Source organism: Gossypium raimondii, chromosome 5 (genome assembly GCF_025698545.1).
Source record: "Gossypium raimondii isolate GPD5lz chromosome 5, ASM2569854v1, whole genome shotgun sequence".
In the NCBI taxonomy this organism is placed as follows: domain Eukaryota; kingdom Viridiplantae; phylum Streptophyta; class Magnoliopsida; order Malvales; family Malvaceae; genus Gossypium; species Gossypium raimondii.
The window spans coordinates 12,786,655-12,801,529 of NC_068569.1; the positions used below are offsets into that span (position 1 = coordinate 12,786,655).

Sequence of the window (14,875 nt, forward strand, 5' to 3'; positions counted from 1 at the left end):
GTTATTAAAATGAATTAAAAACAAATTTAAAAGTCAATTTTTTTCCGTCTTCAACCCCTAGGCCGAAAATTGCATGGAGAAACCATGGCTAGGGTTTTTCAAGCTTCCAAGCTCGATTGTAAGTCTGTTCTATCCCCGTTTTTAATGATTTTTACGTTTTTGAAATCCTCGTAACAAGATTTACCTATTTTTACCATTGTTTTGAACTAGGGTTTGTGTTTAAAAATTTACCCTTGAATGATATGCATGTATTTTGATGTTTTATGGAAGAATATAAATGTTTGGAGTGTGATAAACGATTTGTACTAAGTAATTTTCGATGAAAATGACTAAAAGGATTAATTTGTAAAAGTTATGAAATATGTCACAAGTGTGTGAATAAGTGAGTATTGTGGACTGCTATAGTTATGAAAATGGTTCAGCTAGGCCTAAAATGCAAGGAAATTGAATAAAAATTATTTTATGAGCCTATGGGCAAAATTGTAATTTTGTGAAACTTTAGGGGCAAAAATGTAATTTTCCAAAGTATGATTTTTGGACTGGAATGAATAGTGTGAAGGTTATATAAGTTAAATGTATTGTTATAAATCAAGAAAAACGAGAAATTGAAATTGATCGATAAAAAGAAAAGTGAGAAAAAGTGAAAAATTCTTGAATGAACATTTGGAATAAAAAGGGATACGAATGAAGTGACAGAAATGATCACATGTCTGACACGGATTGTGTGTAGGCCACTATGTAAAAGTGAAAGTAATGGTCACGTGTGTAGTACTATGTGCAGGCTACTACGTGTACCGGAATGATAGGTCGCATGTGTAGTACTATGTGCAGGCTATTATGTGTACTGGATAGTTTCGATCACGTGTGTAGTACTATGTGCAGGCTACTACGTGTATCAGATGGTCGTGGTCATATGTGTAGTACTATATGTAGGCTACTATGTGAACCGAACATCATTGATTAGTAAGGTTGTTGCTATGTGCTGAATCCACCGAGTATCTGTTATTATTCCGAAGTGTTCATCAGGAAATTTACTAAGTATAATTGAATAATGAATATAGGTGTGGAATTGAATTGAATATCGACTTAGAAATGGAAAAGTGAATTTTGAATTGAATTGTGATTGAAAGTGAAAAAGTGAAATTATGAAATAGTATATTTAGCAATAAAACAGTTTACACACCAAAAATGATGGAGATTGAATTAGAGGCTGAACAATATATGAAATTGAAGCTGAATGAGTCTATTTTCACATAAAAGAAACAGAGCAAGCAAAAGAGTTATATATTTTGAGATATTTGAAGTTTAGTTAGACATAGTCAGAATGAGTTCGGAATCCCCTGTTTTGACTTTGGAAAATTGTAAAAAATGGTAAAAAAATAATTATGGGATAAATTTCATATGTTTAGAATACTTAGTGAATCTATTTTCAAGATAAAGAAACGGAAACAATATTTGAATTCTTTACAATGAGATAATTAATTTTAAGTGAAGAGAGATCAGAACTATCGAGCTGTGAAACAGGGGAACTTTAAAGAATAAACTGTACTATTTGGCTAAACCAAAAATTCTAAAAATATTATGTTAAGAAGATATGTGAACCTAGTTTTCGGGAAAATTTACGGATCTTAATTTGGAGTTCTGTAGCTTCAAGTAAAAATAATTTAGTGACTCTGACTCGAATAGACAGCTTTGAATATACATGTGAGTGAATAGTGAAATTGTAGTTAATGTTGTTTAAGTGTGTTATACACATTAAGGATGTGGAATGGAGAGGAGGAGGAGGAAAATTGGAAGAACATATGAATGATTTGTGTATAATTAGCCATATGCTCGATTATAATCGATAAACGATTGAAAAGAAATGATGTTTATAATTGTGCATTATTAGTTATAGTTAAAGTTCATGTGAGAAAATAAAGTTGCATAGTATGTGTATGTGGTATACTTGGCATATGATTTGGCATGTAGCAATGTCAGTAATGGTTTATGAATTAACTTATGTTGATAAGTTTGATACAAAAATAAATGTGGTGCTTATCCATGCTTATAATGCTTATACTATATGTTTATTTGGCTAGCATATGTTTGGTGTGTATGCTTAGGCTTTGGCCAAGTTGTGGCTGAATTATGCCACATTAAATTTATAAAATTATGCATTGAGATGGTAAATGTCTGGATGGAAATATGCTTGTGATCATAAAAGGGTGGTAATGTTTAAAGTTTGTAATCTTTATTAAGATGATTTATCATGTGGTTAGTCTTCAAAAAGACTAGCTTGCAACTATGGTTGAGTGTAATGTTTGTATCTTGTGTGATATGCATAGGAAACGGGAGTGGAAAGGAAATGAAATACTAGGTTCGTGCTTGAAGTGTAAAATGATGCAAAAAGGGGACGTTAAGTTAAACGATAAATATGTATTAGTATTGAACTTAATAAAATTGAATTGTACGTGAATTAAATGGAAATTGCAAATGATATGATTTGAATTAAATGAATTATTATGGTATTGAAATGTATATTGGATTGAGAAATTGAATTGAATCGTGAACATGAGAATCATGAATTAAATGAAATGGAAATGAAGTATTGAATTGCATGAGTATGCAATGGGTCTCAGAAGCCCTATTTGTTACAAATATAGTATTTTGAAGTTATATCGTGAAGATTTATAAAAGCATGTTAAAATTTTGAAGAGTTTAAATTTGAATGAAATTTCATAACTCGGTTTAACATGTTTATAAGTGTATTTGTTCTGGTAATGCCTCGTACCCTATTCCGGCGTCGAATACGGGTAAGGGGTGTTACAATGTGACATCGCCAAATTCGGTCATAACATTTAGACCGGATTAGGGGTGTTACAGATTCCACCAGGTATCATTGATTATAAAGGTGGTTGCTGTGTGCTGATTCCACCGGGTACTATTGATTATGAAGGTGGTTGCTATGTGCTGATTCCACTGAGTATCATTGACTATAAGGGTGGTGCTATGTGCTGATCCACCGTGTATCTGTTATTATTCCAAAGTGTTCATCGGGAAATTGACTAAGTGAAAATACATGAGATCAAGTAAAGACTAATTGTAATTGAATATGACTATGCGATGAATGATTGCAGGTATAACTGTGAAAATTTATGAACAATGTGCTCGATATTTGATCAAACCATCGGTAAGATGCAATGGAGTAAGTGAAATTATGAAAGAGTAAATTTAGCAACAAAACAGTTTTGGACAACAGCAGTTGTATGAATTTGAAAAATCACCAAAAATGTTGGAAATCAAATTAGAGAGTGAATAAGATATGAAATTAAAGCTGAATGAGTCTATTTTCACATAAAAGAGACAGAGTAAGCAAACAAATTTTATATTATGAGATATTTGAAATTTAGTGAGATAGGGCTAGAATGATTTCGGAATCCCCTGTTCTGACTTTGGAAAATCATTAAAAATTTTACAAAAATAATTATGGGATAAAATTTATATGTTTAGAATTCTAAATGAGTATATTTTCAAAAGAAACAAATGAGAACATTATCCGAATTCTATACTATGAAATAACTAATTTTTAGTGAAGAAAGGTCAGAACTGTCGAGCAATGAAATAGAGGAATTTTAAAGAATAAACTGTACTTATTGGATAAGCAAAAAATTATGAAAATTTTATGGTAAGAAGATATATGAGTCTGGTTTTAGGGAAAATTAACGGATCTTAATTTGGAGCTCGTTAGCTCGAGATATAAATAAATTAGTGACTCTGGCTCAGACAGACAGTTTGAATTTACATATAGGAAAATAGTGAAAGTATGAATAATGTTGTTTAAGTGTGTTATACACATTAAGGATGTGGAATGGAGAGGAGGAGGAGGAAAATTGAGAAATATATGAATGATTTGTGTATAATTGGTAATATGCTCGATTATAATTGATAAACGATGAAATAAAAATGATGCTTATATTTGCGCATTATTGGTCATGATTTAAGCTCATGTGGGAAAATAAAGTTTCATAATATGTGTGTATGGTATATTTGGAATATGATTTAGCTTGAAGTAATGTGTTGAATGGTTTATGAATTAACACATGTTGGTAAGTTTGATGCATTAATAAATGTTGTGCTCATCCATGCTCATAATGTTTATGCTATATGTTTATTTGGTTAACATATTTGATGTACATGCTTAGGCTTTGACCAAGTTGTGGCTAGATTATGCCACGTTAAACTTATGAGTTATACATTGAAATGGTAAATGCCTAAATGGAAATATGCTTGTGATCATGACAGGGGTGGTAAGGTTTAAATAATGTAATCTCTAGTGAAATTGTAACACCCCTAACCTGTATCCATCGCTGAATTAGGGTTACGAGGCATTACTGAACAAAACACAACCATCTCAAAATCAATACATATATATTATACATATACATATACATTAAATATGCAAAATGTTAAACTTCTCTTCTAACCATTTTTAATAAACAAAGACATTATAATCCAACTAGTAAAGATATTACAAACTAGCAAATCTATAAGGAAATAAACCATTTTAGTATGGCTATTATATTCATATACAATACAACAAAGTACGACCTTCAAAACATTTATCTAGTCTGTACATGCCATAGTTAGAATTTAAATATTTTAAATACCGAGACAATAGATAAGATGATAAACTCGCTGACGATCCCTGAGCTTGAAGCTTGATTTGATTTTTTTTTATCTATAAACAGATAGACGTAAACAAACAAAGTAAGCTTATATAGCTTAGTAAGTCTATAGCATAACTAAAATATATATAAAAGAAGAATAATATAAATTCATAATTAAACTTATTGAAATCGCAAATACGACATATATTACTATTTGAATATTTGTTACTCATAATCATCTTATTTATAATCAAATATATGTACTGTAGAATGCTTACCAATGAATATATAAATATGTATATACAATATGCATAACAATTGTATATTTAAATACTAATCAAAAACTTACAACCGAATACTTTTATGTATCATTTACATATAAACAAATGCATACATCATTATCAAATACCTAAAACCGAATGCATATACACTTCATATGTGTGTAACCGAACGCATATTTATGTACTTAACAAATTCTATAACCGAATATATATATATATATACATACACATCAAACGAATATAACCAAATACATTTATACTTCCCAAAATGCATATATAGATTTCTCACATACATCTATCTGAATGCTAATATACCTAACAATTTCAGAAAAATTTAATATATATATATATATATATATATAAATCCATACTCATCAAATACATATAAACTAATGTTTATATGCTCATCAAACACAATGACCAAATGTATATGCATATTCTATAAATCCATATGACTAAATCATACACATATTCGATACATGTAAACACATGATATGAATAGATTCACCGGCACAAAACCTGCTAGGCTTAAGGCCTGATTCAATACACTGGCACTTAGCCTGCTAGACATAAAGTTTGAAATGTTTCACCGGCGTCAAGCCTGCTAGACTTAAAGTCTGAAATGTTTCATCGGCATCAAGCCTGCTAGACTTAAAGTCTGAAATGTTTCACCGGCGACAAGCCTGCTAGACTTAAAGTCTGAAACATATCACTGGCATCAAGCCTGCTAGGCACCGAGCTTGAACACTCAATTTATATAAATACAAATCACTTTAAAAATGTATATGTATATAAGATTCCATGCATAAAAATTTAGCTCAATATATACAAATTATACCTTTAAACCACATAAGTATATAAAGTTCAGATATTGAATCCACTCAATAACCTAATTATACATATGATCATATACGATATATAACTTAATACATTAAGGCCTACTATTAATATCATACATTCAACATCTTATAGTAATCCAAGCTAACAATTTTGTACCTTCAACTCCATTCAAAAGCTTCACATGAATATAATTACATAATTGAATCTCACATAAACTTATATAATTATCATACCTAAATTCAATACATAAACATGTACATATATAAGTTTGTATATATTCGAGTCTCATACATACTTTATATAATAGTCATACCTAAATTTAACACAAAAACATATTCAATTATATTTGTATTTCGAACTTCATATAAACTTATATAAAAATTATACCCAAACTCAATACAAAAACATATACATGTAAATATATATTTATGTGCTCATTCAATTCTATCATATACATATAAATGTCAACTCACATGTACATACCATTTCAAAACTACTTATGCAAATATAACATATATATTTTAATCAATCCAATAGTTTGTACATATATGTACTTACATATATATATACATTCAACCTTATATATATATATATATATATATATATATATATACTATACATACCTTTCGATTAATAACCAAGAATTTATACATAAGCCATATTCATTCTTCAACTAAATTAAGAGCTTACATATATGTGTATACATATATGTATATTCAACATTAATCATATATTTATATATATACATATCATTTTTACTTTGTTAAATTCAAGCTATATACTTTTAATTTGAGCTCATCCAAATACAATATATATATGTATATATATATATATATTAATTAATAACATTAAATTGCTAGTTGACTTACCTCGGACGGTGAAAAATCGAAACCGGACGATTATTTGACGATTTTAGCTTTCCCCCGATCTAACTCCAATTTCTTTGGTTCATGATCTAAATATATCCAGAATGAGCTAATTTAAATATTACAACATTCAATTTAATCCAAAAACACATAAATAGGAAAATTACTATTTTGCCCCTAATATTTTACACTTTTTGCAATTTAATCCCAATTGCATAAAACACAATTTACACAAAATCTCACAACAACATAGCTAGGCCGAATCTTCCTTGTATTCATACAAGTCCATGCATTTCATTTATTTTTCATTTTAGTCCCTCAAAATTTTATTTTTTTAATTTAGCCCTAATTACTCAAATTTACCAAAAATTCAAAGACAAAACATGTTAATCTAACACATATATTTCATAATCCATCATCAAACATCATAGAACACAATTATTCATTAATGGCATAACTCAAAATATTCATCAAAATCAAAAATTCTAGCATGGGTCGGATAGTATTCGAAGCAACGATCTCAAAAATATAAAAATTATCAAAAACCGAGCTAGAACTCACCTTGAATCAAGCTCAACAATGGCCGAATACCCTAGCTTTGTTTCTTTGTTTTCTTTTGTTTTGTTTCGTGATGAAGATGAAGGGAAAAAAATGATAATGGCTTTTTTTAATGTTTATTATAACATAATAATATATTATACCTTATTATAACATATATATTATATTAATAATATAAGAAAACCATATATATCACCTAATGCCGTCCACTAACTTGGAAAATGGCTTAATTGCCACATAGAACCTCCAATTTATAAAGACAAAAACAATTAAGCACTTTCATATTTAACCCTCAAATTTTCACTTTACGCGATTTAGCCATTTTCTCAAATTAAGCATACAAACAGTAAAATTATTTCACGAAACTTTCACATATATAATTTCACACATATTTAACACAGAAAATAATATTAAAATATTTTTAGACTCGGATTCATGGTCTCAAAATCACTTTGTCCGATTAGGGTCAAAATTGGGCTGTTACAGAAATGGTTTATCATGTGGTTAGTTCCAAAAAGAATTATGCTTAAATGCACTAGCTTGCTACTATGGTTGAACAATATGTTTATGTCTTATGTGATATGCATAGGAAACGGGTGTGGAAAGGTAATGAAATAGTAATTTCATAGTTGAAGTGAAAAATGGCGAAAAAGGGGATGATGAGTTGAATTGATGTTGTTATTTAAGATAAAGTGATATTTTCATTGCAAAATTGAGAATTTCATAAATGTGTTAATGAATGGTATAATCGAAAAACGTTGAGTTAAATGGTAAATACGTATTAGTATTGAACTTACTAATATTGATTGTACGTGAATTAAATGGAAATTGCTAGTGATATGATTTGAATTGTGAGCAGGAGAAATTGTGAACTGAATAAAATAGAAATGAAGCATTGAATTGCATGGGTATGTATCGGGTCTCGTAGGCCTTATTTATTATGAATATAATATTTTGAGGGTATATTGTGAAGAATTATAAAAGCATGTTAAAAAAAAATTTGAAAGTTTTAATTTACATGAAATTTTATAATACGGTTAAATATGTTTACAAGCGTTTGTGTTCTGGTAATGCCTCGTACCCTATTCTGGTATCGAATACGGGTAAGAGGTGTTACATTAGTCACCAAATTTTAATAAGTTTTCATTTTGGTCACCCCGTTAATTCAATGTTATTATTCACTCATTTTAGTCACCCAGCTTTAATAAATTTTCATTTTGGTCAATCATTTACTTTTTAAAATTTTATTTTATTTTATTAATTCCTTATAAAACTTAGGTAATTTTATTAATCCTAAAAGGAAAAATAAAAAATAAAATTAATTTTTAAAAAGATAAAATGAGTGACTAAAATGCCAACGCATTAAAGTTGGGTAACTAAAATGAGTGTATAGTAACATAGAATTAAGGTCAGATGATCAAAATAAAAATTTATTAAAGTTGGATGACTAAAATGGAAACGGTTGTTAATAGCAGTGCCTAATTAGTAATTTTTTATTTTTCTGCCCAAAATGAAAACTTATAAAAGTTGGATGGTCAAATGTGTAGTTTACCCTTTTATTTTTTTAATTATCAGAGAAAGGTATAAAAGAACCCATACAAGGGAAGCCCATTATGGGAAAATACCGTAAATTTTTACAAATGAAAGTGTCAGCTAAATACATCAGATAATAAAATTTAATAATTTTGTAGAGCTTAACTAATATATTAATTACCTTAAAAAGTTAATAAATTAAAAAATATTTGGTACGACATCAGTGGAGTTTTAAATTTTATAAAATTATATTAAAAGAATATTTTAAAAAATATGACAATTTATTAAGATGACTTGTGGAATAAACTAATATAGTAAATACTAACTCATATGTTTATTAATAACTTCTAAAAATTTTAAAAAATATTTGATACATTATTAATGGAGTTTTAAATTCTACAAACAGAGTTAGAGAGTCGATAAATATTCTATAGGGTTATAATAAATTATTAAAAATATATATTTTAAAAATAAACGCATGTAAAAAATTTAATGTTGCATGTATAATAAAATTTTAATGTTGCATGTGTAATAATAACACATGAAATATGTAATAGTCCTTTTTAGTAGTGTCGGAAACAATGGTTTCAGGCCACCAAATTCGACAAGTAAGTTCATAAATATTATTATTTAATATTTACGAGTCAAATGTGATTTTTAAAAGGGTTTTTGATTTGATAATTTATGTTATATAAGTGATTTATTAAGTTCAAGTGGTTTTAGAAAATAAGGTATCGAAACCTTGTTTTTATAAACTGAGCCGTAAATATTTTTATAAATATTTACAGAGCGTCATTATGGTGATATTAAAGTTTCGTTAAGAAATTTTAACATTTTGATAGTTAATTAATTAAAAAGAATCATATTTAAAGAAAAGTGCATTCCCGGGACTCCGTTCCCGTAAATCGGACTACGAAGCCAGTTGTGTAGTTAATTAGGTTTCGGTTAAGTGAATTTACTTGAATTAAAAGTAAATTAGGTATAAAGATTAAAAAGATTAAAGAAGCAATTATGCCATTGTTTCTTTATGGGACGGCATAAGATAGATTTTCCTTGTGAAATCATTATAAAACTTTAAGTTAATAATATTTACTTAAGTATTAAGTATATATTATATTATATTATATTATATTATATTATATTATATTATATTATAATAAAACAAAACAATATAATAATGTATAATAAAACAAATAAATGAAAGAAAAGAAATAGAAAGTGAAACGAAACAGAAGGAAAAAGAAAGAAAAGAAAGAAAGGCTAAGGGTTTCAATTGTTCAAAGCTCAATTGGTTAGTCAATTTAGTCCCTTTTTTCTTTTAATTTTTATGTTTTTGGAATTCGGTATTAAATACTATCCGACCCATGTCAAAATTTTAGAAATTATTGAGTTTTAAGTGTTGTCTATGTTGAATAATTTTAGTATTAGGGATTAAATTGATAGATTTTAAGTTAGAAGTGAAAAGGATTGAATTGTAGAATAAATTTTAAATTTTGAGTAATAGGGATTAAATTGTGAAAAATTAAAATTTATGGATTTAAGTGAAATTAGAGAGTTAAATCTAGTTTAAAGTGGAAATTGAATGAAAATATAGAATTGATTGTGAAGAAATAAAATTAGCCTCGGTTTAGGGACTAAATTGGAATTTAGACAAATATTGAGTAAAAATTGAAATATGCAATATGAAATTGAATTGTATTGTATTGATGAATTTTAATTGTTTTAATTCCGTAGCTAACGTCGTACCAGAATCCTGAATTAAAAAGGGGAAAGATAAAGTCGACGTAGAATAGCTCGGAATTTCTGATTTGTATTTCTATAATCCAAATCTAATTATTAATTATTGTATTTTGATTTAATGTTTATGGTAAGTGGTTGAGGTGAGTATTTGGTATTTTTATATTGAATTGAATTAAAGTTGATGGAAATTGATTGAATTGGTATATATATATATATTATGATTGTATTGATTATTTGATTTGAATTGAATTTATGGGATTATATGAAAAATTGATATTGGTTATTGCTTGTTTTTGAAACGTCAAATTTAAACCCTATTAACTGTATCGAGCTGAGTCGGATATAGATGGCATGCCATAGGATTGGAAGAGTTCAGGGATTTCTTCGACTTCGAGTCGATGAGACACTAGGTGTCAATTTACTATACTTTGGATTAATTCAATGAGGCACTGGGTGTCAATTTATTTCGGTTTAACCGATGAGACACTGGGTGTCAATTTATTACTTCGAATTATCTAATGAGGCACTGGGTGCTAAACTGGTGTGTTTTGGTTAGATTCATGTATCCGTCTGAGTCCGAGTCATGTTAATAGGGATAAATAAATAATAAAGTATTATAATTGATATTGAAATGGTATGGTATGGTATGAGAAATGGAAGTGAAATAGTGAATTGAAAATAGAATGTGAAATATGTTGCAAATATATGGAATATATGAGTTATATACTCATGAAATGACTATGGAATGGATATTGCAATTGTATAATGAAATGTGAAATAAATTGTGAAAAGCTATTTATATAGCAAGTATGAGAATTGAGATATTTGTGAAACAAATGAAATATGATATGGTTGTTGTAGTAATTAAATATAAATTTGTGTTTATATTTCAATTGTATATTTGTAATTTCTTATCTTTAAATATTCGGATTATAGAATTACCACTAAATTTTACTCAGCTTACGGTTTTGTTTCCCGTGCACAAGTTAGGTACTTAACTTTTGATCGCGGATTCAGCATCCAATAACGATCTCGAACTCAAATGTGGCGATGTTTATCCTTTGTGTCGGTATGTACCTAGGGTGTCTAAATAATAGTTATTTTGTGGTTTGATTGTAAATAAGGTTATAAGTTTAATTTTGGTTGGTTTTATACATACAAATATGTGTTTCTTTTTTAAACCATATTATGGCATGATTAATTGAACTAAATCTAGATAGGTGCATGTGAATTTAATTTTGTATTTAAGTGTTCATGAACTAGGCAAATTGATTTGGATTTGGTATGTTTATAATTTGGATTAAAATGATACTTTGATGACTTGTTTTGATGATATGAAATGTTTAAAATTTCTGTCTGTTTGATTTGTAAACTCCGGTAATGCTCCGTAACTCGGTTACGGCGAGGGATAAGGGTTGGGGGTGTTACAAAATATTCACGATATTAAAATGTAAAAAATAGGTTAAATTGTTTATAATTGTGTTGTCATCAATCTTAAGTCAATCTCGAGTTATTTTGTGACACCATCTCAATCAATAACATTATTAATACTAGAAATCCTATCAAACAAGTATGTGCGTGAAACCACAGATTTAGAACATAGAGGTTTGTTTAAAAATAACATAAAATAAATAATAAAATATATGGTTTAAAACTAATTAATCATAATAACACATAAAATATGTACAATATTAAAATAAAAAGTAGATTATATTATGAGTAAAACGAAATTTACACATAAATTCATCGATAAACAATACTAAATACGCTACAATTATTTATCATGATTTTGTTAACAATTGTGAGTTAATATCGAGTTGACTTATAACACTAACTCAATTAGCAACATTATTAATATATATAATTAATGGAGATAATAAATTATACATATTAAAATGAAAATACAGAATATTAGAGTGATAAATTTAATATTTTAATAATTTAATTCATACGAGTTGAAATCTTTAGGGGAATTTGATGCGGCTGAAGCCCTGAACCCCATTCATCAAATGCATTAACTTGCATTGGCCTACGAAGCTCTCCCATCTTTCTTTGGTTAATTTTAATTAACCCTTTAATTCGTTTTAAATGTTGAAGCATGTGGCCTTATAATAACAAAATGTTGTTATAGTTGAAATCGGTTTCCTTAATTAAGGATGTCAATGCTTGGACCTCAAGAAAAATGGATTTTGCATTGATGCACATGCAACTACCACATTTGCTCTGTTCACATACCGGATTGATTTGAAATAAAATAAAAATTCAATCAATTATCTGTAGCTAATGTTTTAGATTCTTAATTTTCAATAATTAAAATTTTAAAAAAAATCTTTCATTTTATTGAACGCCGGTAATTTCCTTCACTCTAATTTCTTCGGTTAATCCCATTTCTCTTTGTTTTTTTTTTCTATTGATTCTATTTTTCTTCAATTTTTATTCTTTTCTTTCAATTTTTTGTCAAGGCGGAAATTATTCGCAATTTCAGATGAACAGAAATTAAAGTATTATCCACCTAGGAAAGTATTATGCTAGTGAAGCATCTAAAAGAAATAATTGATGAAGGTACCCAATATTGACAATTTTCTCTGGTTGCTCAATTTCTGGGATACCATCGAATCGTGAAGTATTATAAAAAGATAACTCATTTATGAGGTAAAAAAGGGAACTAATCATGAAATCTATAAGTGTAACTTGTTTCTTCTTCGGTTATTTAATAGTGACACTTGAGAACGACCCTAGGCATTTTTCAAAAAACTCCAATAATTTTGAGGAGATGAAGAGTCTAGATTTCAACACATCCAAATCTCATTTGAGTAGGATCCTTTTGGAATTGTTTACATAGAAAGGACTCAACCACATCGTTAGTGCGATTGGGAATTCGCTCTACATGGATGTTATACTAGCTAGAAGGCAACAATTGGCATTTGCAAAGGTGTGTGTAGAGGTAACTACTAGCTCAATTAAGCCTAGATTTATTGATGTTACACTAAGTGATGGCTCCAATTCATTCATTAAGGTGGAAGTTCCATAGTTTCCACTTTGCTGTTCTGAGTGCAAGACCTTGGGACATTATGAGAAACTTTGTCCTAAGAAGCAGGTTAAAGCTATTCAAATTTGGAAACCCAAAGAGTCTTCAGTTGTGATGACTACAAATTCAGACTTAGGTGTAATAGTAGAGAAATTGGTTTCTGATATACTGAGTGCGCTAAATAAATAAAATAAAAAAGATGAAAGGCGAGTTGAAAAGTAAGAAAGGTAAAGAAGTGATTGAACAATGAAAGTTTCTATACCTGGATCTAGCAGCATATTTTAGATATTGTGTTCAACAAGTGATGAGGAAGTTGTTATTCAGGATAGAGTTGAACTTGTGCAAGCTTCTCCTCGCAAGGCTAGAGTTGCGTCAACGGGGGTCGCAAACTTCGCGAATGCTACGAAGACAAAAAAGAAAAATCAAATGGAGGGGTAAGATTACAAGTTGGGCTGCAGTGCAATTTGTTATTTTCAGATTTAGAACTTTTGATGCAAGCACTTCATTCTACCTAATGCAATTCTTAGAAAGATCAACCAAATGTGCTTTAGTTTTTTTTGGGAAGGTAACGAAGACCTGCCCAATGGGCAATAGTGAGTTACAAAAGATACATACCCCTAAAGTCGAATGCAGACTTGGAATGAAGGATCTTGAATGTTGGGATCGAGCTTGCATTATCCAACTCATAAAGGGAATCTTGTGTTAAAGTATACCCAAAGATCAAATAATGAGATAATTGTAATAAGATGCTTGATTAACTAATTTATTAGTAAAGGTATTGCCATTATTATTTCCAGTCTTTATTATTGTGTTAAATAAATTATATAATGATATAAGTCCTAATAACAGCATGATTATTTTTAATGTCCCTAGTCAAGTATTATTGTGGGTTTGAGCAACAATAATGCATTGAAATTAATATGTACTTATGACAAGTGTTTTTATAGATATGTGATATCAAGTTAACACATAGTATATATTAAAGAACAATATATTGGATTGACCCATCATGAGAATGCTTGTTGGATTATTATATAATAGTCATAATTGTATGTATGATTCTTAAACTTGAGATCACTATGGTTCCAACATTGTGAGTTGTTTGTTTTGACACAATCAAACATCTATGTAAAATGATTGTAGTATAAAAGCTGGTGTTGTATATTCCACAATCTATGTAGTGGGTGTGCATGATCAATATAGTATTTGTCTCTCCTACATAATTGAAGCGATATCTTGGACCCATTGATCGGGTGAGACTAAAAATGCATGATTATACTCAAATGAGTTTATTTGAGATATCACACCTATTATATTTTCACAGTCTACTCGAGATTGAAGAATTAAAATATTGGACTATACAATTGTGATTGTTTCATG

At 28.6% G+C, this 14,875-nt stretch overlaps 1 long non-coding RNA gene across 1 annotated transcript; it reads right to left on the bottom strand.

Annotated features, from left to right (window-relative positions):
- Nucleotides 1–4,446: 4,446 nt before the first annotated feature.
- LOC105765964 (uncharacterized) lies at nt 4,447–7,305 on the bottom strand. Its single transcript, XR_001124933.2, has 3 exons — nt 7,198–7,305; nt 6,640–6,725; nt 4,447–4,720 (listed from the first exon to the last, which is right to left on the bottom strand). It is a non-coding gene; the product is annotated as an uncharacterized LOC105765964 (long non-coding RNA).
- Nucleotides 7,306–14,875: the final 7,570 nt, after the last annotated feature.